Genomic DNA, 25,829 nt, shown 5'->3' with positions numbered 1-25,829 from the left:
AAACTCAAACGAGTAAAGCAACCACTAAACGCCTTTAGAAATCAAATTATTGTAAGACAGTCAGATCAGAATTCCATTGAAATATCCTCACAAAACATATTTTCTAACAGCCAACATACGATTTTTTTTCACAAAAACTGCATTGCTAGACAGATTAAAAATATAATTATACCAAAAGTAACTAATGCTCTGCAAATAGACGAGGAAATATTATTTTACGTCGAAAATGACATTATCGACACATTTCCAACCGTATCGATTGTACTAGCCCAAAAATTGGTTGACGACATCACCGAAACCGAACAACAAAAACAAATCATACAAGACACACACAGACGTCCTCACAAAAACTACAAAGGAACGAACAGGAAATTTCGCTCAAATATTACTGGCTGAACATACGTGACGCTTGTAAAAAGGAAGTACAGGACTTCACAAACAAATATGAACGCCCACCAAATAAACAACCAATAGGTTCCCACGACAGTCGGTTCCGGAACGATCCGGATTTATATCCGGCCAAGGACTGTCACTTCATCAGCAATCCCAATTTATGTATGGGGAATGTTTATGCTGCTACAACAATAACAACAAAATCCAATAGGTTCAGCACCAGTACCGAACAAGGTAGGCGAATACATACACTTAGGCTTATTTTTTATGAGCAATAATATGTAGATTAGTTCAATCGACAAATACTCAAAATTCTGACATTTGAGACAAATACCATCAAATAAGGACACATACAAATACGTAGACGAGGTACTATCATAATTATACCCAAGCGCAAAGTTTGTAATGACTGATAACAAGTCAAAATTTACCGGCATATGTGCACAGCGACTACAAATAACGCATACCGAAACTCCAGATATCATTCGACAAAAACGATAAAATTGAACGAATTCACAGTACCATAATAGAACTCGCGAAAGTTTTAACACATCAACACAGTTCGGCACCTGATGAATAGATAATTGAAGCAGTCCGACAGTACAACAAAACTAACTGGCACATTAAATTTGAAGGATTTAATAAACCACGAAAAACTAGATCTTCCAATAATTAATGTATTCGAATATGTCGACATTCATACCTGTTACCTACGAGTACAAGAAGGAATTCTAACAATATACAAATATCCTATCCTCGAAACTAAATGTAGCTTATTTAATATTTATCCTTTAGCACATAACCTTGGTAAAATTAATTTAGACCCTAAGATCGCAAAATGTAACAAATATCAAAGAATATCCAAATGTATGTGGAAATTATATGAGTAACTTTATTTGAAAGTCCGAACCCTTAGAAGACAAATCAGCCCAATGCGAAACAATCCATGAAAATAATGCTCCACTCCGCATCCTAGAGAATGGATATATTTTTACAGATTATGATACCAGCACACTAGGAACAACATGCATATATCAGGCCCTAAATTGAAACACTTTAATGAATCAACAACCATCGAAAATATCACATATTACAATCATGAATGACAACGCAGAGAAATCGTACACAATCAACAAGTACTCCGCATCCTTTTCCCAAACTCAATCTACAAATTCAGCAACATCCAAAAACTCTCAACTTTTTTGATACCTATTGAAGAAAACCCAGTATACATCACTTATGGTATGGTACATCTCTGCCGATACTATGCAAATAGAATAATGCTTCACAGACAAATACAAATTGACGAATTTTACGAGCTCGAAATGAACCGTCTTTAACAGCAACTCGTAGCAACACCATAGCGGGGATGCTCCATTTTAAGAAGGAGGAGAGTTAACGACGTTAGTACAAAGATACATATGTATGTATATAAATTTATACACCACATACATATATACCATGCATACAGATATACATGATTATCGTTTACAAACAAAATGTCGATAAACAGCAATATGCTCTTTAAACTTGTATGGTTACAATATACACAACACCAAAACAACAGAACTTGTCACTAAGGCAAACAATAGCTATGAACTAGTAGACAGATAACGACCGACGCAACTCAATAGTATAAGTAGCACTAAGATTTATGTAAACTAGTTAGTCTAAGGATTATGAATAAAGAGTGCACATTTCGGTGTAACCAAAATATATTCTCTTTGCTCAAATGTCACCAAATGATATTAACTACCGCGAGGGTGTGGACTCCTTCTCCACTCATGGAGGCCGACACCATCCTCTCACTGATAAAACGTCAAAACGAAGAAGTCCTGACGAGTAGACCATAGTGAGAGACCGTGCCAGGGATAAGGGAAACGGCAAAAATCTCTGCCTGAACATCGTCACCGATTTGTGCAAGTCCTCAATGATTTTCAGGGTCAATTGAGATACAGGATAGGGCACCCAAAGTGGTCTTACCTGAAGAAAAGAATAAGAGCAGCAAATAAACCACAGCTGTTGAAGGGGGTGCAAATTAATTTGCATCACTGTAAGATGGCAACGGATGACGTGCTGCTTTTTGAGAAGAAGAGAGTGGGGGATGGCCCTAATACAGGGCTGCCCTGTCGTGCAGGGCAAAGTCGCTGGTTTTCTAACTACGCGCTACTGGTTCCTACCACTCAATGTAAGATAAGAAGTTGCATCATGGTCAGGAAAAACTTTAATGGCAAACTCATTAATAAATTTCATTTCCCGCAGTTTTGTCACACGGATCTGACGACGACAGTATGTGAGCTGAGTGGAGGCCCTCTCATGTTTTTTTTTTTTTTTTTTTTGCAGGGGAGGATAAAAATGTCTGAAACATTCAATTGATGGCGTCGCGCCAATGATATGTGGAGCATGCTGCCACTAAAACCGACCTCTCTTCTTCGGCTGACTTCCAATCTGGGACCACATTTGCACTACATCGAAGGTGGAGGCGTGCTTGTTGATAGCACCCACAAAAGAAAACTGCTTCCAGGTTCTCTTCCTATGACGTATTGAGGCTATACATTACTGTTAGTTTCTATTACTCCATTACGAAGTACATAGAACTTCGAAAGTGTGCGGTAATGTCATGGGTATACATAGTGCACGCAATTCTTGCTTGGCAAACTTGCATGTAGCATCCCAGCAATGTTTTGAAATGCACATACTGGCAGTTAAATTAGTCTCCCTTGGCTGTCTTCCAAAGCTAACTCCTGGACAAATATTGCAGTAGAAGAGTACGTGTCGTCCCGCGTCTTCAACCTTCTCTAGGCAGGTAGGGCAGAAAGGTGAAGCGGAGAGACCAAACCTGTGCAGATAATACTAGAAGCAGTCGTGTTCGCTCAGCATCTGACAGAGGAAGTAATCCACTTCTCCGTGTCTCCGCAGTAACCACGTGACAAGGTTAGGGATAAGTTCGTTTGTCCAGCGGCCTTAAGAAGAACGCCATTTGTCAAGTGACGCAATTCGCTGTTCCAACTTTTGGTCCCTTGTGAATTCTTCCAGTAATCGCGCAAATTGCATTATCCGATAATGTCCGGTAAGCACAGGCTACTCGCAAAGCACTCGCCCTACAAACCTGTCTGGCCCCTCGTAGGTGTGTTTCTCGGGCTTGGGACCACATGGGAGTGGAATATAACAGAATGGAGTATATCACAGTAAATAGGAGCCTCCTTCTTGCACCTTGGGCTCCCCTAATGTTTGGCAGCAACTGTGTTAAAGCATTGGTAACTATCTTTCGAACTGAATTTCACCCCGTGCGCTCTGAAAGTCATGCGCGAGTGAATCTTAACCCCTAAGTACTGTATAGCCGGTTTAGGCAGGATGTTGAAACCTCTGACATTTACTGTCAAACTCCTCCTCTTCTTCCTTTTGCTCAACAATACTGTTTCTGTTTTTCGCGCTGCTAGCTGGAGTTTGGCATTGTATAATCAGCGCTCAATCCTCGCTTTCGCATCGTTGCAGGCGAGTTCCACACCAATAACATGTTTCCCCGTCTGCGTATCCCACCAGTGTCGCATTTATCGGCAGCTGCATTTTGCGGATGCCATCGTACATTGCGTTCCACAAAGTAGGGCCAAGAATCGAGTCTTGCGATACTCCGCTCGTCGGTGTCATATTAAGGGATCCTGTCATCGAAATAGCTCCGGATAATCCGAAGCAGGTACGAAGGCATTCCAAGACCACTCAGTGCGGATTAGCGTCCAAATTACTGAGTTGTTCTTCTGAGTTCTTTATGTCCAGCGTTCTGACAGCCTATTGTCCCTGCTCGCTATTTCGACCACCAGTCGAGAGGCGTCGCTAATGCATCTTGCTCGCCTGAAGCCAAATTGTCGTTCCGCAAGTCCTGTTGGCCCCTCTAGGTATTTCTGCAAATGCTCACAGATGGTTCGGTCTAGTACCTTCCACACTGCATCTAACAGACATCTCTTGAGAAAGATACCAGACTTGATGCACTCACTGTAGAGTTCAGTAAAACTTTCTGGACTCGCTTGGACCGCTGCTTTCAAAGCAATGCAGGCGGTTTGGAGTTCCTCTGCGTCTTGGCATCGCAGGCTTCTTCTAATCGCTTTGCTACTTGGTTTGCTCGCTGTTCTTCAGATTCAGCAACTAAGTACGCCTCGGTCCAGGTCGCTGGCAAAGATTCTGCGTCAAAAGCAGAGTATCTTTCAAGACACTCCTTGGACTTTTCTTGTAGGCTTGGGCACGCAAGTTGGGTACAGGTCCATTATGTATGCATAGTGATCACTATGGGTGTGCATGCTTGAAATATGCCACTGCACGCAAGTTGCTGTGGCTCTATCGGCGAAATAAAGATCTATGACAGATCGTCTAGCGCCAGTTTCGAACGAGTGGCATCCTGGCGTGTTTAAAAGTCCGTAGGTTTCCCCATGTGGTCGACCACGCGTTAAAGTCATCTGCAATGATGATTGGTCTCCTGTGTCGGAAGTCCGTTGCCATCCGCGTCAACATATCTCCGAATTCGTTCAAGGTCATCCTCAGTGGTGCATAGCAGCTTACAATGAATAGGCCGTCTACTTTCGCCTATATATATCACTTCTGAAGACCATCTAGCTTACGTTGCATCGCTTTATATCCCGGTATCCAGATCGCAGCCCCGCATATTGCATCAGCAAGCCAGTTATATGTGTCGATAGCAGAGCATGTTTCGGAGATTAGAGTGATGTCAGCTTTAAGCCCGCTCATATTCCTCCACAATATATCTTTTGCAGTCCTTCAATGGTTGGGGGCAGTTTGTAAGATCCTCATGCTCGCTTTTTGTTTAGTGTCTCCTGGAATCTAGTGCATTTTGTGCTCCACTGCAAAGCGCATATCGTTCAAGGTTTGATGATGCTACTCTGTCTGATCACATATTTATGCATATTTCTCTGCGATGTTGAAAACTTCTGCGGCTCAATAATTTCTCTTCCCAGAGACATTAGGTGTGCTTTCATCAATTGGGACTGCTGGGTCACCGTCAACGGTTGGATAAGAACAGCACCAGCTACTGGTTGTGCCACGGTTTTGAATGCACGACGTTCCATATCTTTTTGTGTGGCCAGTTCAGCTCTACGTTTATGGCCGACACAATCCCAAAAAACCTGTCAATGGGAGTACTCCTTGGCGGTGCGTAGCATTCTTTAGTGAAGGCAGCAATCGTCTTCGGTGTCTCCACGATGATAACCTCCATCTCTGGATTAATTTGGCTTACACGTACTTGGGATCTCAATGTTTTTGTGCTTTTTGAAATGGTGACGGTAATTTAATGTCTTTAGGTAGGTGCTCCGTTGTTTGCTTTAGAGGATTATTCTTGTACTGTTGTTTTAAACTATTCATATGTGTTGGGTCCCCCTTTCAGGCCGTTCTCCCAGTTCATACGTAGAGTCGCCTTTTTGACCCCGAGCCGAGTCAGTGTTCAAAGGGGGCAAGTTCAACCTAACCTGTACCACCAACTCAACGGCGACGAACTGAGAACATACCTCAGGTTTGTAGAACAGGTTCTACGGGGACGAGGGCAACTGTAACAATATCTATACCGCAGTTTATGTGGGGTGTTGTTGTTGTTAACAGCATAGGTAGCCCTGTCAGTGTAGGCATATAATCGTTCGTCTTCGTCTAGCTCATCTAGGGGTAGGCCCAGGAAACATGCTGTTTCGACAGGTTGGGTCCAAAGGGAGAGGGGGTTAGATGAGTCGGTTTGAGGGGGCATGTGAAGAGGTGGTTAGTGTCGTGCGGGGTACCTTCACATGCAGGACATGTGTTTGGTATGTCGGGGTCGATTCTGGATATGTAGGAGTTTAACCTGCTACAGTATCCAGAACGTAGTTGTGCCAGTGTTACACGGGTCTCACGGGGAAGCTGAAGCTCTTCATCTGCGACAGGTGGTGGTTGGACTCCGATTACGGCATTCACAGGACGGGAGTTCAAGAAGGTGGTAACGGTCTCCCGGTGAATGTCGTTTATAGACTGTCTAAATACTGTCCGGTTCAGTAGGTTACGGTCAGTCTTGTCCTGGATTTCGTCAGCGTAGTCTAGGAGGTGTCTCCTGACGAGCCTGGGAGGCGGCTCGGGCTCAAGCAGGTGTCTGCAGGGCTGAGACCTACGGTAACATCCGAGCAGGAACTGCTTGCTGAGCAATTTGTTGTGCTCCGCAACGGAGCATTTGTGCCTCGTTATGAAGGTGTTGGATGGGTGACATCAGGAGGCACCCGGTCGCTGTCCGAATGGCGATATTTTGACAGGTCTGTAGCTTTGTCCACTGCGAATCACTAGTTCCAGGCGACCAGACAGGCGCAGCATAGTTAAGAACCGGCCGGCCAATTGCCTTAAATGTCGAAAGCAACAGTTCTTTGTCTTTGCCCCAAGTGCTGCCGGCCAGCGATTTGAGGACCTTGTTGCGATTTTGGACTTTAGTGGCAATTGCGGTTGTATGCGCTGAGAAGGAGAGCAGGCTGTCAAAGGTTACACCCAAAATTTTGGGGTTGTTTACCGTCGGAATTGGTGTATCATCGACGTTTACCTTAAGGGACAGCTTGACCTCCTTTGTCCAGGTGGTAAAGAGGGTCGCCGTGGACTTGGTGGGGGAAAGTTGGAAATTCCTCGCAGTGAAAAAGCGAGAAAGGTCGGTGAGGTAGTTGTTCACTTTGGAACACAGGCCATCGATGTCATTGCCCGACGCCATGATCGTGCAGTCGTCAGCGTATGAGATCACGGAAACTCCCGCTGGTGGTTGGGGGAGCTTCGAGATGTAGAAATTGAACAGCAAGGGAGAAAGGACACCACCCTGCGGTACGCCTTGCTTAATCTTTCTCTGCTTTGAAGTTTGATCTCGAAATATCACCGACGAGTGCCGACCGCTCAGATAGTTCGCGAACCACCTCTTCAGCCCTGGCGGGAGTGTCGACTGATAAATGTCATCTAGTAGCGCGGAATGGCTGACTGTATCGAAAGCCTTTTTCAAGTCCAACGCTACTAGGACAGTCCTCTCGCAGGGGCGGTTTTGGTTAAGCCCGCGATTTATCTGGGCGTTTATGGCGGTGAGTGCCGTGGTGGTGAGTGCCGTGGTGGTGCTGTGCACTCGTCAGAAACCGTGCTGATGTGGGGCTGGGGCCAGGTGTTTCGTGTAGAGTGGGAGTAGGAGGGCTTCAAGTGTCTTCACTACTGGGGAAAGGAGAGTTATCGGCCGATAAGACTCCCCTTGGTTGGCGGGTTTCCCAGGTTTCAGTAGTGGGACCACTCTCCCTGCTTTCCATTTGTCAGGGATGATGAGAGTGGCCAAGGACAGATTGAAAACCCTTGTGAGGAATCCTACTCCCAGGGGCCCAGATGCTTCAGCATCAGCGCGTTTAATCCGTCAGGGCCAATGGCTTTCGATGATTTCGACTTGTTGATGGCCCCCTGAACCTCATCACCGGAGAAAGTAAGTGGCGCACTGTCGCTCGTCAGTTTGTGCAGCCTTCTGGTAGCACGACGTTTGGTTCTGTCGCCCGGAGGATGCAATATGAAAAGCCGGCTAAAATAGCTCGCGCATCTCTTCGGGTCCGACGAAGTGCAACCGTTGAAGGTGATAGAAACCTTGTCGTTGTGCTTCGTCGGGTTTGACAGAGACCTAACAGTGGACCAGAGCTTACTCACCCCAGAGGTGAGGTTGCAGGTCTTCAGGTGCTCAACCCATTTAGTCCGCTTATGCTGATTTACCAGTTGCCGGATCTCCAAATTGAGATCCCTTATGCGGGGATCCCCGGGATCGGCCTGGCGTAGGTGGTCACGCTCGTTTGATAAACTGGCTGCTTCGGCTGGGAAATGAGGACGAATGTCCTTATAACTTCCAGCTGGAATGAAGCGAGCAGTAGCAGCTGTGAGCACCTTGCGGAATGCGCGTTCGCCTACGCGCACATCAGTGGGGATGGGAAGAGCGGCGAAGGTGTCCTCGGTGAATTCGTGAAGCCGGCCCAATTAGCTTTTTTTAAGTTAAAATAGGACCGGTGATTCGCGGAAACGAAGTCGGCAGGTCTCTCGATCGAGACGATAATGGGCAAGTGGTCTGATGCAAGCGATAGCATAGGTCACCACGTTATGCTATTTATCAGACCAGCGCTAGCAATTGTTAGGTCAGGCGAGCTGCTGCAATTGCCCACTACCCTGGTGGGGGCGTCGTCGTTCACTGTGCTGAATGTCGAGTCGTCTATCTGCTCTGCCAGTTGCTGTCCCCTACGATCATTTGGCAGGCTTGAATGCCAAAGATCGTGATGCGCATTAAAGTCACCTACAACGAATCGGTTTTCACCTCTTATGAGCGCACCTATATCAGGGTGATATCCTGCCGGGCAGCAGGTGACAGGGGGTATATATATGTTAAATATTTCGAGCTCGGAATCGCCTGACCGGACAGCTATGCCTTGACATTCTAAGGTGCTGTCCCTGGGGTCGATTCCTTCATCGATAAGACGATACTGCACAGTGTGGTGGACTATAAACGCTAGGCCAAAACCGTTGTCTCGCTCGCGATCGTGTCTGTGCACGTTATAGCCATCCCTGGTGATCAGAGATGACCTAGCGTGCAACTTTGTTTCTTGGACCGCAGCTATTTTGATACTGTGCCGGCTCATAAAGTCGACTATCTCGTCGACCTTACTCGTAAGTCCGTTGCAGTTAAACTGGAGAAGCTTGAAGCTTCTCGGTGAGGTCAGTGTAATCCGGGGGGTGAGGGACGCGTGGGGTTGTCTACGTTGGACCTGCTGTGCAATCCACTATGGTTGTTGCGGCCTGATGGTGGTGGGCGGCCGCGCCTCCGGGGGAGGTAGTGGGTGCAGAGCTCTGCAGCAGGGGGCAACGTAGGCAGTTGTCCACTCACGGGTGGTGCGCAGGCCGGAACATCTCCGAAAATGGCACCAGCCATTGCAAGAATTGCACTGGACTGATACCAGATTCCGAGGTATTACGGCCTGACACACGGAACAGACTGTGCGGGGGACCAGGAGCTGCTGGTTTGTCCCCGCACTGGGGTTGGAGCAGGAAGGAAGGGGAGGGGTTGAAGGGGAGTTGTGTTGCTCCGAAAGGCTCCTCACCGTGGAGGTGTTGGTAGTGGTGGCGGTTGGTAGTGCCGGCCTATCAGGGGGTGTGTGAGCCGTGGAGGCATCAGACGCCTGCTGGCGGGAGCAGCACGTGGCCACATACCTTGTGGACCACTCCCTATGTGACTTAAGACCCGAGCAGGTCTTAAGGTGGCTCCACCCGTTGCACTTGTTGCACCTAACCGAGGTGGAGTTCGGGTGAAGCCGTTTGTGGCAGACGCAGCAGTAGAATACTTCTGGCCCAGGGTTGGATTCGATTCCAGCTGTGAGGAGAAGTATTTGGAGCAGGATTGCTGCGAGAGTTTGCTCCTGTGACGTAAGGGGTGGGATGATATGGGTTTCACTAGACAGGGCTAGTATACAGGGGCGGCAGCCCTTGGTCGGGAAAAACCCGAGTCATTCCGGTACGTAGAACCGGCTGCCATGGGAATGTTTATGTGGGGTCGCAATCCACATATCAATTGGACAGTCACTACAGTTACCAGCTCACATAATCAACTCAAAACGATTTCCAGTGGCATAATATCAGAATCCTACTGGACCCAGAATCCAGTATGCATTGTTGTAGCATGAACTCGTCATATGCTTGGTTTCAGTACTTTTAGTCAACCTTCCGCGGCTTTTCAGCCGCTCATTCTGAGTCAGACGCTGACCCAAAAGTCGCTTGCTATAAGACAGTTGCTGAAGGGATTTCGCAAGTAAGTGCATACACTTAGCATTTTTGAAATACACCTCCAAGCGGATGTTTGCCTGTTTTGGTCCATGAGTGGTATTTTATTTTCCACCTACCCTGCATATCTGCCGAGAATTCCCTTACCCACCACCTGGCGACGAATCCAATGGGAAGCAAGCAATATCACACGGAGCGGAGCGGAGGTCCCTACTTCTTGCTTATATCAGCATACCTGCTTTTTGAAGAAGACGTGCTTAGAGACCTGGTCGAATGGACCAACGGAAGAGTTATAGATTTGGGGGTAGGTTGCGATGTGAATGCGCACCATTCGGCATTGTGCAGCAATGACTCGTCCATTAATGTCGTAAGTCTCGTTTTGAAAAAAAAAAAAATTCAATTTGTTGACATCAGCAACAGATGAAGCTTTTCGTAAATCTTTCTAGTAAGCAGGCCTCCAAAAAAAAACCAGACCAGGGAGCTCAAACTATGACGAAGAAAAACAAGAGGACTTCACTATCCAGTATAATTACCTCGAACTTAGGTATCACTAGTCTAGGAAAAATAGTTATCGGAGGAACCCCACAAAGAGGGGGGTCATCCCGCCGTTACTGTGGAACCTAGTCTTAAATGAATTGGGTAAATGAAAAGGGTCAAGATAGTTGCTTATGCACATGATGTAGTCATCCTGATAGCAGGGAAGTTTCTCCCGACTATCAGCGGGCTCATGCAATCAGCGTTAACGGAACTCTCTAAGTGGATGACCTCAAACAGTCTAATGGTTAACCCATCCAAGACCGAACTAGTTCCGTTCACTAGAAGATATAAGATACCGAGTTTTCAGTTACCGTCTATAGATGGAGTAACACTAACTCTATCAAACGAAGCTAAGTATCTTGGTATAATTCTGGAATCAAAGTATTCTTGAGAAAGGAAGACCGAGGAAAGGATGAAGAAAGCTTTTAATGTGTTTTTTCTGTAAGAAGGTATTTGGCAATAAATGGGGTCTGAAACCGTATATAAACCACTTGGTGTACAATATCAATTGACTTGAGCGTCATCGCGGAAACTAATAGAAGGTAGTCTCTGGCTACTAAATGCAGGGTCTCCAATGTGCTCTGGTCAAAACTGAATCTTAAAAGGACAAAATGTCTGCTCGAGTTCCACAGATCAACTACCAGCGTCCTCATAGGAGTTACAACCCTAGCCAGTAGAATGGGTGTGCCTCACAATAACTTTTGCAGGAGCTATGGAGATGAAGAAGAAATTGAGTCGGTACAAATCCTAAATATCATTATTTCTTTGAAGACCTGGGAAATTTGCAAAATGTCTCACTGGAAGGACTTGTTACCTTCTTAAAAAGATCTAAGTGGTTTAGCAACTTAGTTGGGGGATGGAAATCAAATGCAGGTATCACAATGGGCCTTAGGTTCCCGGAGTGTCTTGTCTTAGACAAGAAATCTGGCTAACCTAATCTAACCTAAATATGCCAATGCAAAAGTAATAAAGGTAAAGTTGCGAGAAAGAAATAACTTTTATGAAGATATATAGAATAAATAAATTTTAATAAAATTCGTTTTTATGAATAATTTGCAAAATCTGCGAGATTAATGAGTTGATTGTTGATTAAAAACACAATAAAAATTTATAGTTCAAAACATATTTTATTTATTCCTTATTAAGTTATATTTATTTCTTGTTAAATGATATATATATATATGTATGCATAAACTTTTCATTCTTTGTTATTATAATTAACGGGTTAGTTAGCTAATTAATAATTTAATAATTTGAAAACATGGAAACCAAAGGAAATTAATGAGTGTATCGGAAGGAAAAATAATTATAAAATTGAAATAGAATATGGGCGTTGAAGAACACTACAGGTCCGAGAAGAGCGCAGCATAATCAATATGGCAAATGTTAACCCTCGAATAACGTAATCAAAAATTGTTGAAAACGTAAGTAAACATTTACAAATTAATTTATTGGTGCGGATACTGCTAGAAAAGTTTTACATAAAGCTGGATACCGCTTCACTTTTACTTGTGAACAGACGAGAGCGCATTGAATTCGCTAAAAATTATAAAAATATGCCTCGAGTGTTTAGGAAATAAGTCATTTTTTCAGACGAAAGTAAATTTTGTATTTATGAGGAAGCAAGAAGAATAATAAACGCAATCAGTCGCAAGAAATCTGTCAGCGAGTGCGGACGTCTTCTCTATTTTCCCTGTGAGTTATCCCTATCGGTATATCTTCGTGCTCAAATCTAGAAAAGCGAAAAACTCTCTCTTTCGACAATTCGTCTAACAAACCGCGTTACTGCTGAACGCTACTGCGCAATCATTAACGCATGGCTCCTGGGCCGGACTTTACGGGGGGGGATCGGTTCTCTTTGTTGGCCGATTCACCCAAAGCGAAAAAGAAAAGAAAAGAACGTGAAAAAATTACATTCGATTTCCCAGATTTACCACAAACATTCAAAGAAACCCCTAAATTTGTTGTTTTGGCTGCAGTTGACAGTGGAAAAAACTTAGCTCAATACTCATGATTTTTAGTGCGATGGTAAGAATATTTCAACGAGCTACTTTATAAAGAACGCTACGATAAGACAAATAAGGAGCAACAAGTAGTACATATGTGCATCTAAAATCGATGTTGCCTATTTTTGACGAAGTAGCTATAAGAAAACTTAAAACCCATAAAAGCTGTGGCGAAGATGGAATGCCCGCAGATCTTCTGAAATATTGTGGTTTTGAAAAGTTTTACGAATATATTATTGACATATTTTGCCTTTTTGTTGACTTCAAATAGACATTTGACTGTATAGATGGAAAACAAATAAAATATGCTTTCAGAAAATTGAACTTAATTAATTTGATTATCTGCGTATTGTCGCACACAACAAGTAAAGTGATGTTACAAGGAATCCTATCAGTCATATCTGGTGTAAAACATGGATACGCATTATCATCTTTAATATTCAATTCACAACCGTATGAGCCGAAATGAGCAATGACCCTATGAGCCCGAATGAACCATTATTTAATAATGATTTTCAGATATGTGCCTACGCTGATGATATTCTTATTATGACTAAAACCAGAAACACTCTTACACGCGACTTTAAATAAAAATGCAAAAGCTCTACGACTTCATGTAAATACTGAGAAAACTAAATACATGATTCGATCAGCCAACAACACTACTCTCAATGATCTAACTATAAAGAATTTTGCTTTCGAAAATATCAGTGAATTTAAATACTTAGGTTTTAAACTATTGTCAGATAAATACTTGGTGGTAGCTGTTAAGGACAGAATCCAGGCTGCAAATCCAGGCACAATAATGAAACCGAAGAAATTCTTAAAAGACAAACTGTAATACGTTTTAGATTGAATGGATTGGGCACGTACTGCGCATACCGAAAGAGCGAAATGCTAGGAAAGCTTTTATTTTAACACTCATTGGAGGACGAAAAAGAGGGTGCCCACGAAAAAGATGGCCAGATGAAGTCGAATCAGATCTAAAAAGAAATGAACGTACACAACCGGAGAGAGGAAGCCATGGATAGAATAAAGTGGAGAAAATGTGTTGACGAAGCTATGGTCCACCATGGACTATGAAACTAAGAAGAACAACAACTATGGCGCCATTTTCTAATACCGTGGTAGGAGAGGAGGGGCAGGTGACCGTAAGAACCAGGGAAATGAACATAGAAAAACTAAAAAATAGGATAGCGGTAGCAAACGCACAGACAAGCAGATGGACAAACGGACTAACAAAAAGACAAAACGGACGGACACCAACGAACTGTGGAAGTTGGGCACTTCCTCAAAGGATGAGTTCTTGATCTCTAGTCGACATGGCAAAACTGTGAGCCACAGCGCACCATCAATTCTAAATCAACCTTCCGCATTCGCTGATGCCAAGGGTCAGAAGCGTCGAAACGTAAAAAAGGGCCCGTCTAGTTATAAGCTTTACTTAAATATGAGGTCGATGGTAAAACTATTTTATTAGAAGTGAGTTCCTTACGCAGTGATTAAAAAAAACGACTAGTCCTCTTTGTATGCAAAACGGAAGTGAATATTTTATTTTTGACATTTCAAGAACATAGTTGCATTATTATATACAGAGTTGCATTAAGGTGGATTATTTAAAAACTTATTCACTATTTAATCTCAACGCTCTTCCTGAACAACATTTTAGTATGAAAAATTGAAAGTATTTATAGTAAAAACATTGATAGTTAAGGTTACAATATCATTAATTATGATATGAGTAAAGAAACAAACTAATTTTAGTTAATATTTGACAAACCAAGCTTTTCTGAAAGAAATATATGTTGAGCCTTAGAAACGCCTTTTGTCAAAATATCTGCCAGCATCTCGGTGGTTGGTACATAAGACAACGTTATAATACCGCTCTCCAGGTTTTGACGAATGAATTTGCTCTTTAATTCTTATTTTTGCATAGAGAACTTATTTCTTCGTTAACGACATATTTCCGTTGGACTGCTTATGCACTGCTGATTGCTTCTTCAAGAGCTTGAGGGTCAAAAATTGTTATCCCCATGTTTACCTGCAATTCATTTTGAGCGCCTCAAAACGTACTGGCCTACTGCTTCAAGGTCCTCGCAATCACTTAAACTTTCATAGTCAGTAGAAGATATATTGGTTTTTCATGGTCAGACGAATTGTTTTGTTGTTTTCGGAATGTTTGACGAATTGTTGCAATCACTTTCGATCTGCCGCCCAGGAGTAACATGCTCTTGCTTTACGTTAGGAAATTCTCAACATTGTTCCTTACTTAAATCGGGAACGTTATTTACAGCCTGTGTCAGAAGAAAAAACCGGTTTGTTCTTCTAACATCAAGATATATTTTGTTGTGCTTTTTGCTGCAAAATATTCCCACTCAAGGGCTACGACGCCAGTGATAAGTCAAGTTAGTGTCGTTCGAAACTTTCCCGTAAACGCAACCAAACAAAAATTGGTGACAAGCACACGAAGCGTTTCGAGGCGGTATTTTTTTGCACGCATTCCAAAGGGCCGAAATTTTCTTACGCCGCGGCTACAAAAGTGATTGAAAGATCAAAAAAGGTTGTTGTGATGTGGAATCAGCGGTATAAGGTATACAAAAATGGTGATGACTTTTCCGAGCCAGGACTGAAGCGAGTGACGACAAAAAAGCAGGATAAAGTGATCGTCCAACTTTTTAAGCGGAACTCTTCTTTGTGACTACGCCAAGCACGATCAGTTCTTGCTAAAAGGGGAATAGATGTGAGTATCAACACCATCGAACGTCGACTGAGGGAGGCGAACATATCCTACCGTCCCACACCGTCAAAACCACTACTCTCGGGAAAACACACTGAGAAACAACAAAACAAGAAAATGGCGTCACAATTATGGACTGACCTTCCCAGTCCCCAGACGCCAACCCCATTCTACATGTGTCGAGAACTATGAAAAAGCATCTTGCTGGAAGGCCAGTCCTTGATTTAAAGCAACTCGTGCGTCAAGTTCGCAAAATCTAGTCCTGTTTGTCGACGAGCTACGCAGAAAAGCTGGTTTAAAACATGAATTAGATGCCAGGCTTTACTCGACAGCGATTGGTTTATTGATCAATTGCGACTCCTAGTTTTCTACATACTTTCATGTATAACAAATTTTAAATATATATCTTTTATACTTCATGAATAATCGCGGTTCCTTTTTTCTGACACAGACTGTATACCATCGGCATTTTGAATGAACAATAATTAATCGAATTTTAAGATTAAATAGGAGATATGCTTTCGAAGCCATGCAATATCCATGCATGATACAGTCAACCGATTTCGCGTCTAATTTTCTACGCTTTTCACACGACACGGCTTTACTACCGAACACCCTAAGATGCTTCAGATTTGGTGTTTTATTCGTCCACATTTCTTCTGTACTTTGTGCGTTTGAACCGAACGGCAGATGATTTAATAAATACGCCGCGGTGTTTGCGGCTTCAGCCCAAAATTTAGTTTTTACTCATTATTAACGTACTTTTTCAACGACGGTACGATTAAGGCTTTCTGCCACACTATTCTGATCAAGAGTAGTTTGATGCACTATACCACTCCTTGCGACCGCACTGATTTTCTCCTACATTTTTAAATTTCACAAATTCTTCGAAAATTTCGTCTTTATTCTTCATCGGCACCAAAAATATTATGTGCGAGAAATCGTCAATGAATGTAACCTCGAAACGCATACCAGAAAAAGATTTTACGGGGAATGACCCTATCACATCCGAATGCACTAAATCAATTAGTCCATTCGCCGGCGTACCAGTTTCTTTAAAGGAGGCCCGTGTTTCCTTTTCTTTGACACAAACCATACTTTTTTCGTTCTGTGTTTTACCATATTCAATACCTTTAGATGCAATTTTCACTTTTTTAAATGTTCTTCACGAATATGTCCCATTCTTCGATGCCATAATTCATATTCATAGCGCACCACTAGCGCCTTGTTTAGATTAGCTTCGCTTCCGAATGTAACTTTGCAATTTAACCGGTATAGATCATTTACAACAGTTGCGCCTCCAAAAAGGTTTCTCTGCGCATCGTAAATTTTGCAGCACTCGTTGGTAAATTTGTACAAAGTTCTGTCAGGTATTCAACTTTTTTCAGCACAGCATCAACTTTCGATTTTCCGATTAACAACGCAATTTTTACATCACCTTTGGATTTCATAGGAATTGTTTTATTGTTCCAATTAAAATATGTTTTTTTTTTTTTGACCGCCATTTCTTTCACAATTAATTTTTTGTTCATAGTCATGTGCGATGTTGCACCAGAATCAACAAACCAGTCCATTTCACGAATATCATTCGTGAAGAGAGATGCGAAGAGTACTTTTTGTTTTTGTTGGTATTGTTACATTCTTTCTTAAATTTGTTAGGGCACTGTGTTGCAAAATGGGCCAATTGCTTGCACGAATGGCACCGTAATTGTTTTGGTTTCATTTTGTCTTTCAAGTAGAGTGCGTTTTCCGAACACTTGCTATCGAATTTAACATCTTGTATATTAGCAAAAGTGTTTTAATGCTATCGATTGTTAATTTCTCCTTTGAATTTTCTACAGCTAGTACTAAAGCACGAAAATCGTCTGGTAACCTTACTAGCATAAGCGATGCCGTAAGCTCTTCATCTATGTTCAGCCCTGCGTTTTGGACTTTTCGCGAAGTCATCACTAAGAAATTTACATGTTCCCGCATTGATTCGAAATCGGAGAGCTTGCACCGCACTAGTTGCTTAAGCATTTCTACTTTGCATGTAGTCCAGTGTCCTCATACACCGCGAGTAGTGCCTTCCGTGCCATTTGTGCAGACGTAGCTGTGGCAATGTGCGAAAAATGTTTGCGTTCAATCATCAGCGTAGTTTCTGCTAATGCACGTTCGTCGCAGTCCTTTTCTTTGTCATTAGGAGTTTGTGGTAGCCCATTTTCGACTTCTTTTTAGCAATTTTTATTGACGAGGTACGATTTCGCATGGCGTTTCCATGTGTAGAAATTTTTGCCACATCTTAATTTTTCAAAGCGAAAAGTTAATGCTCTTCCCGCCATCTAATCCGCCACTAAATCCTTGAATATCTAACTACTGAAGGTCAGTCCGTACACAAACATTATTTAGCCACTTCCTTCTTACTGTTGTTCACACGATTTCAATCTTATATTAGCGCGATAAAGAGTCCATAAACTATTAGAATTGAGCTTCTTGCAGAGATTAATAAAAACGACTAGTCCTTTATGTATGCAAAACGAAAGCGAATATCTAATTCTTGACATTTCCAGAGCATAGTTGCATTATTATCATCGCAAAGACGCGGCCGCTAAGGCAAGATGTCAAAAGGTTGTCGACAACTACCGGGCATTCCAGGCCACCCAGAAGGCAAAAGCCGTGAAGCGAAATCGTACACAGGACGAAAGCGATAAAACTGCGAAGAAGCAAAAGGTGCTTCAAAACCCAAACCAGCCAAAAGCCCATTTAACCAGGTGGAACGGAATCATCATGGCCAGAGTGTCTGCAAACCGCTGTTGGCAAGATCCAGAATGACTGGGAAGGTTTGATGATCAAACCAGTCCCAGCCATCAAGATTCCACGTATTTGGATACTGAACTTGGAGTTCGAAACTAAGCAACTGATCCCATACCTGCAAGCACACAACCGCATTGTTCCGATGGAGGACTGGAGCATCATAAACAGTGTGTCCTTCTTTCTTCAAATTTCGGACAACTGAAGTTATTCCGTCCTTCAAATCCGGAGCATGAGAAGGACGAGGTTGACGATGCCAATGAGTTGGTCACGTATGTGAAACTGAACGACGCTGATGGCGCTAACGAGCAGCATAAGGGCATACAGCTTGACGACGCGAGAATAAGTATGGCTTTCAAGGTTGGCCAGATCAATCTGCAGCACTCTGCGACTGCAACGGAAGACCTAACGCTTACAACCTGATCGAGTAATATATGTAACATTGCTGTCTCAAAACACTTCAGTGAGAATAAAAAAACTGGAGATCTCAAGAACAAAAGTCTTTTTCGGACCATATCTGGATCTCTTCTATGACCTTAATCTTGAAATAAATCCACCCTTATTGTATTGTTATCCACTTAGAACAAATTGGAAACGGTTCAAAACTTTGTTGGGAAGGATGGGAAGGATTCCGATCCATCAAATCACTCTCACAGAGAAAACATTGAGAGTAGGGTTACAACACTGGAGGAGACATTAATTAGGGCTTACGAAACGTCTTGTCCTATTAAATAAAGCAAAATATCATATCCTTCTTGGTGGATCAACGAACTCTCAACATTAAGAGAAGAAGCCAGATCAAGTTTTAATCTCGGCTACTCAACAGTTAATTGGCAATTGTACAGAGAAAGTCGGAAACAGTACAAGAAGCCAACTATTGCCGCCAAGAAAAAGAGATAGAGAGATTTATGTTTCTCTATCGAATCTACAGGAGATTCTGCTAGGCTAAGCCGTATGCTATCCAAAGATCATTCAATGGCTTCGTAAATCAAGGTGCCAAAAGGTACTTACATAGATTCCCACAGCGGAAGAAACGCTAGAACTTTTTTTAAATACTAATTTTCCGGGATGCAACTCTCACAATAGCGATACTGAAAGTACCCGGCGGAGCCGGAACAACCCACAGCATCTTGTCGATGTAATAGTCACAAAAGAAAAGGTTGCATGGCCAATTAAATCAATTTCACCTTTCAAATCTCCAGGTCCTAACAGGATCTTTCCTAAGATGTTACAGTAAACTCTTCATATCATTCCAATACGGCTAGTGGAAATTTTTAAAGCGTGTCTAAACCGATATTATATTCCAAACGCCTGGAAACTTGTTAGAGTCATCTTCATTCCAAGATAGGTAGAAGGGGGCACGAATCATCGAACGTTTTTAGGGTAATTATTTTTCGTTCTTCCTTTTAAAAACCTTTAAAGGCTTTAAGGTATACACCTTAGAAGTTCGTTGGAGAGCTCTAGTATATCAACTGCACAACACGCTTACCTCAAATCTCCGGCAACAGCGCTTCACGAGGTAATTCGAATAATAAATATAGGGGGTCTCTAGTAAATAAACAGTAAATCGTGGCAGCTTTTCTAGACATAGAAGATCATTTAATGCACTTTAGCACTGATGCTATCCAACGGGCGTTAATAGACCAAGGCGTGGACAATTGTATCAGCAATTATGTCATCTCTGTGCTAGAAACCGGGATCATTAGAACCAATAAGGGTAATACGCACATAACTAAAAGGGCCCACAGGGGTACTCCACAGGGATACGTGGTAGTAATAGGAATTATTATTTAATTATAAAAATTATGGTTAACGATTGATTTATCATACATTAGTTTATTTAATATATTAAAGTAAATAAAGAAATAAAAATGTTTGTGGCAATAACGATGTTGTCGGTTACAGCTCTTAAATTAACTCATAATTGAACTCTGCTATACAAAATTTCTATAGTGCCAGGCTAAGTATATGAAACCAGTTAGCGTTCTCCAATATTGGCCATTGATATACATTCTGTCAAAAAAGTACCGGGAATTCTTCAATAAAACGCAAAATAATTGTTTAGTCATCAACATTTATTTTGTCGCCTTCAAAATAGGCTCCATTTGAAGCAATACACATTTTCCAACGATTAGTCCAGTCATCAAAGCGTCTTTTAAACGCGTTTGAAGAGATCATCTTTAGCTCCTTCAGCGAATTCTTCTTAATGGCCTCTATCGACTCAAAGCGGCGTCCGCGGTGTGGCAATTTAAGTTTTGGGAAAAGGAAAAAGTCACATGGGGCTAAATCCGGGGGCTTAATCATTTATGAGACACACTAAGATCACAAGCTACCTCACTCAAACTTAAATGATGGTGCTGGAACCACTTCCTCGACCTTGTCGACGTTTTCATCCGTTGAAGACATTAATTGGCGACCAGATCGGGGAAACTCTTCCACGACTTCTTGGCCCCCTGAAAAGCTTTATACCACTCGTAGACCTGTGTTTTTGATTAGGCACACTCGTCATACAACGTTTTGCAACATTTTCAACGATTAGGCACACGAAATCCTGTTCAAACACACAAATTTTAAGATATTTTACCCATAGTGAAAATCGCAGAGCACACTTGCAGTTGACTGATATAATTAAATGCCAAAAACAAGTTAATTAACAGATCACGCTCAAACTCTGCGTTATTATAGAGGACAGTTGTACCAACATTTCAGCAAAAAAAATTTAGACATATGTGTAACGCGCGCTTTTAAAATGAATAATTCCCGATATTTTTTTTACAGAATGTGTATTACTTCAGCGTCGTTTAGCTTCTCTGCTCATCGATTTCCTTCAGTACAGGGCACCTTCCAAAAAAGTGATACATATCTTCTTCTTCGTTTGAGTTGCATAGTGTACCAATTTTTACCTCGTTTCCATAGGCTATTGCATTCAGTTTTAACAAACTACATCTTGCTTTCAATATTGTTGTGATATCAGCTAGCCGCATATCTTCTCTAAAGTATGATTCTCCTGTTGTGTGGTCTAAGAGTTTATATATTCGTGTCGAGCTTGATAGTGCTTTTCGTTTTGACATGTTTAAATTTTGTAATTTCATGTTTTATAAAAACTGGATACAGGGATCTTGCCAGTCCGTAGCGTTATATTTTCTCCAAGCTTTAGGCGGAACTCCATACCTAAATCATTGAGTCGTTTGAGCCAAAACACGTTTTTTCGTAATATGCACGGTGTAAATTTGCGCGGAAGTCTATTCCTGTTCTATTCATAGATAATTTTCCAAATGTATTTCATGTTTAGTTCTAACGAATATAAGTAGTTATCTTCAACGTTAGTTTCCAGCATTATTGTGCATTCTGCGTTTTTGAAAATTCTTTTAATAAAAAAACGCCGAAGTTTATTTACTTCTTCAAACAGCGTATAACCCCAAATTTGAGGGGCGTATATTTGTATGGCTCTGCACACAGCTTGAAACAGCTTCCATTTTGCTTTATATGAAATGCATGTACAATTAATGCTAACTTTTGATGAATTATTTTTGGCTTGCATATGTTTAGTAAACGCCATTTTCGATGTGAGAATGACACCAAAATATTTATATTCTGCTACCACTTTTATTTCCTCGCCTTTGTACCACCATTTTTCTGCCTTGTCTAGTTGACAACCTTTTCTAAAGAACATCATCTCAGATTTCATTAAATTTACTTCCATGTTCCACTCAGCGCAATATATTTATAGTTTTTTAATCATAGATTGCATGACATTATCTGCCAGGAGAACAATATCTTCAGCATATAGAAGAAGGCATACATTTATTCCATCAATTAGTAGACCACCTTTCAAACAGTCAAGTAGATCATTTAGGTATAATGTGAAGAGCAAAGACGATAACGGACAAACTTGTTCCGCCCCTGTACAGTTTTCAAAGTAATGTGATACTTCCCTTCTTGTCCAAACTGCTGTTCTAGGATTCAAATATATATTTTCAATCAGATTAGTTATTTTGTTAGATAAACCCATCTGTGGAAGTGTATAAATTAATAACCTCCTGGGCACCTTGTCGAAAGTCGCTAACCCACAATCAATCCCATTAAAACTTTTGCGATACAGTTCATAAAGGATATTCCTCGATAATTACCTGCTATATTTACATTTCCTTTTTTAAAGATTAGGAAATCTATTGTTTTAAATAATGCTTCGTCGATTCCTCCGGCCTCGAAGATAATGTTGTATACTTTCGTTAGCTCCATGATAAATTTTGTTAAGGCAGCCTTTAGTAGCTCATAAGGTATTCTGTCACCTCCAAGTGCTTTTGATTTAGCATTTTTAATTATTTGTTCGACTTCGATTAGTCTTACATTTTTTTCAAGATCCGTATCTGAATGCAAAGCAGCTGCATAAAGCATATCTTTTATTAACTGAGGCAGATTTAGTAAGCCTTGAAAATAGTTTCTAAACTCCAACGTCGTAATATCTGCAACAACTTTAAATGATGCTCCACCATTCTATTGAATTTGCGGTTTTGTTTATTCTCTTTTCCAGTTCTTCATAATAATCCTTCTTCGCTTTCTCGGATGTGTTCCTAAACAATTGCTTTGCCTGCAAATATTTTAGTTTGTCGTCTGCTTTGTTGGATTTTCTAAGATCTTTCAAATATTTTAAGGAAAGTTCCCTTGCATTCCAGCATTTCATATTAAACCAAGCGCTTTTGAAAACGACTTTAGTGTTTTCCACAGTTATCTTCGGCACAGCATTTTTATTACACCACCAAATTTACCTTTATTATTTAGTACATCATCTCTACAGATCCTTTTGCCGAATTCTGCGTTGCAAGTGCTTATGTACATGTCTGCGATCTCTTGTTGATTATTTTCAATTCTGACATTCAAGTCCCCCATAAGAACTGCAATTTGCTCTGGAGTTTCCTAGAAAAATTCCTTCAGTACCTCTGTTTCCTCATGTCAAGCTGCTTCTCTTATATATCAGGGTATAAAAGTAATGTTGTTCCTCGTTACATGCAATCTTATTACAACTCTTCCGTTTTCAGTTGTTAAACTGCATTTTATACCCTTTTCTTGCAATTCTTTACTAACGCCATACACATATCCTCCAGAAGCTCTTCCAAAAAGTGCTACCAAAAAGTGCAATGAGCTGGGAAGTATTTCTTTGCTTGGTTTATTTTCTCCTCAGTTAGATGGGTTTCAAACACATCCTGCTTTACAAGGGAAGATATATTTGTTCTCAAGGCCATTGACATTTTAGGAAATGATATTTAGTTTAAATTGTGTACATTTCAAATCATTTGCAGTTATATCACTTTTAAGTTTATTTTAGTTAACTAATTTAAATTTATATTTTCATCTTCCTGGCCACAAACCCACGTTATTGTTCTCTATTCCACCTCAACCATTTTTTTTGTAATTTTCATCTTATCATCTTTGACGCCTATTCGGCGCTTAGTGGTAATCGCCATAATCTCCTTTTTCAGCTGCATCATTTTGTCTTGCAGCCGCTCTAACTTTTTTGTATTGCAGCCGCTCTAGATTAAGATCTCTTTTTCTATGTGGTTCGTTAACTTATTTGCATTTTTGAAAACAACTCCAATATCCTGTTCGGACCTAATTTCTGCTAGCACTGCCATTTTTCCATCTCGCTATAAGAGATGAATATTATCTCCACTTCCTTGGTTATGTGTGAGTAGCAAAATTTTAATAAAACTTTATAGAGGTGGGGTAATAAGAACTTTGACAGACTTTTACGGAATAACAGTTTGAATAAATTGAATTGTAAAATTGACCACGCGCGGTAGAACGTTAAGAACTAAGAATTTCATACATTTGTTTATGAATAAAGAAGATGAGTTTTATATGAACAGAAATTACAAACGAATATAGTAGAAATCTTCACAAATTCAGTGAAAGATATTGACGTCCATTCTAACAATACATATGTATATAAAACAGTTTTTTACAATGAAAATAGCAATTTAACATTTACTAATCAAATAAAACATCCAATAGACACAAAAAATGATATTCCAATTTATTCGAGAATATATACGTACCCCTAGATACATAAAAATGAAATAAATAAACCAATCAAACAAATGCTAGAACAAGCCATAATTAGAGAATCTGCCAGTCCTTACTACTAAGGATGGGTTTCTTATTCCAAATATGGAAGAGATTTTTGATAAATAAGGAAATGCCAGTATTTTACAACGATTGATCTAGCTAAAGGATTCCATCAGATAGAAGTGCATCATTTTCTACAGTAAATGGACATTAAGAATTCTTAGAAATGCTTTTCGGATTATGTAGTGATCCGGCGACTTTTCAAATACTAATGAACCAAGTACAGGGTGGGCCATGTAAAATTTGCTTTTTGAATCGGCTATAAAAAAAACTAATCAATATTGTTTCAAACTTTTTTTTTATTTTGATGATTGAACATTGTCATTTATGAATAAAAAATAATATCGTTTAAATGACTGCCACGACTGGCTTTACAGTAGGCCATTCGATCAACCCAATTTTTAAGCACAATTTCGATTGTTTGGGCTCCAATTTCATGAATGGCAACTTCGATTTCGTGTTTTAAAGCATCAATCGTCTCTGGACGGTTCGCATAGCATTTGTCCTTAACGGCTCCCCACAAAAAATAGTCAAACGGGCTTAAATCACATCTCCGAAGCGGCCAATTGATATCGGAATTCAAAAACGGTAGCCAAAAGTGTGAGTGTAACTTTGACAGTGTGACAAGTTGCTCCGTCCTGTTGAAACCAAATGTCGTCCATGTCATCCTCATCAATTTTTGGAAACAAAAACTCGTTGAGCATGTCACGATAACGCTCGCCATATACTGTAACCGCGGAAGAAGAAGAAGACTCCCACTTTGGAAATAGGTTTTCAATATTTCCCAATTTTGTTCAAGCGTATAGCGTCCTATTTCGTAAATGTTCAACCTTTAAGTAAATTATGAACACATTTGACATGTCATTTGTGTTACCATTCTCAAAAAAATAGGTGGTTCAATACGCAAACGCTATATGGCCCACCCGTATATAATTCGCAAAGAGAGAAAGGGATTTCTCTAAAATTACAAGCATTCTAGAAAGGTCCATACAAGGTGATGCAAAAGTTGGATGATGTGGTGTATCGTATACAGCAATGTAAAACTGAACAGGGAAAAGTCAAAGTAGTGCATCTGGAAGGATTGGCTCCATTTGGATCGAAGGATTTGGTCTCTAATTGGGACGATCAGACTTAATAGGAAATCAGCGTTCCGAACGGTGAAACTTCTCGACCCTACTGGCAATAGCGAACGAATGCGATGTCAAAACAAAAACATAAATTTGCAGCAGATGGCGGAACAGAACTCGACAGAAGATACGAGCTGTCGTCAGATCTGGAAATTACGATAGTTATTAGTAGACATCGGATTCTTATGCAGTGCATATTTTTGTTTAACATCACATGAAGTTCGCACCTAGGTAGAAACTCATCATAATAAAATATTCAATTTGCATAAAAATCCGATCTCTAGTTATTAGGCACATTTACTGGGTTGCCCATATTCGACGGACCCATGTGTTTTCTGGGCC

At 41.1% G+C, this 25,829-nt stretch overlaps 1 protein-coding gene across 2 annotated transcripts in view; it reads right to left on the bottom strand.

The window, feature by feature from the left end:
• Positions 1-25,829, bottom strand: part of LOC128869550 (RING finger protein 11) — a 72,665-nt gene that overhangs the window by 25,928 nt on the left and 20,908 nt on the right. The gene's annotated exons all lie outside the window — the stretch shown is intronic.

The sequence above is a fragment of the Anastrepha ludens genome, chromosome X (genome assembly GCF_028408465.1).
Source record: "Anastrepha ludens isolate Willacy chromosome X, idAnaLude1.1, whole genome shotgun sequence".
NCBI classification, from domain to species: domain Eukaryota; kingdom Metazoa; phylum Arthropoda; class Insecta; order Diptera; family Tephritidae; genus Anastrepha; species Anastrepha ludens.
This window is presented reverse-complemented; position numbering and strand designations above follow the sequence as displayed.